Here is a 330-nt window from a genome sequence, read left to right as displayed (position 1 = left end):
GAGGATCTCAAGAACACTTTCTGTTGTTGGCGATTAGAAGCATAGTCAATAAGAATATGCCTCCAGCCATTGTTCCAGGAATGGTAAATGTGCTGCAGCTTCAAGGGAGCCTGGTCCTTCAGGATGGTGGGTAGCCATGCCGTCTGTACTCTTTTCAGGCAGGTGCAGGGTCTGCCATAAGCGCCACTTTAACTAGACCTCGCTCATCCATACGCAGGACATGTCCAAGATAAGTGAGGCGTCTGTGGAGGTCCTCGCTACAAGTTGGATTACCCAACCTGTGCAGAGCATCTTGGTTCGAATCCTGACCAAGATCACTGAATGCATAAG

This window comes from Penaeus monodon, chromosome 32, assembly GCF_015228065.2.
Source record: "Penaeus monodon isolate SGIC_2016 chromosome 32, NSTDA_Pmon_1, whole genome shotgun sequence".
Lineage (NCBI taxonomy): Eukaryota > Metazoa > Arthropoda > Malacostraca > Decapoda > Penaeidae > Penaeus > Penaeus monodon.
Note: the sequence above shows the minus strand (reverse complement) of the source record.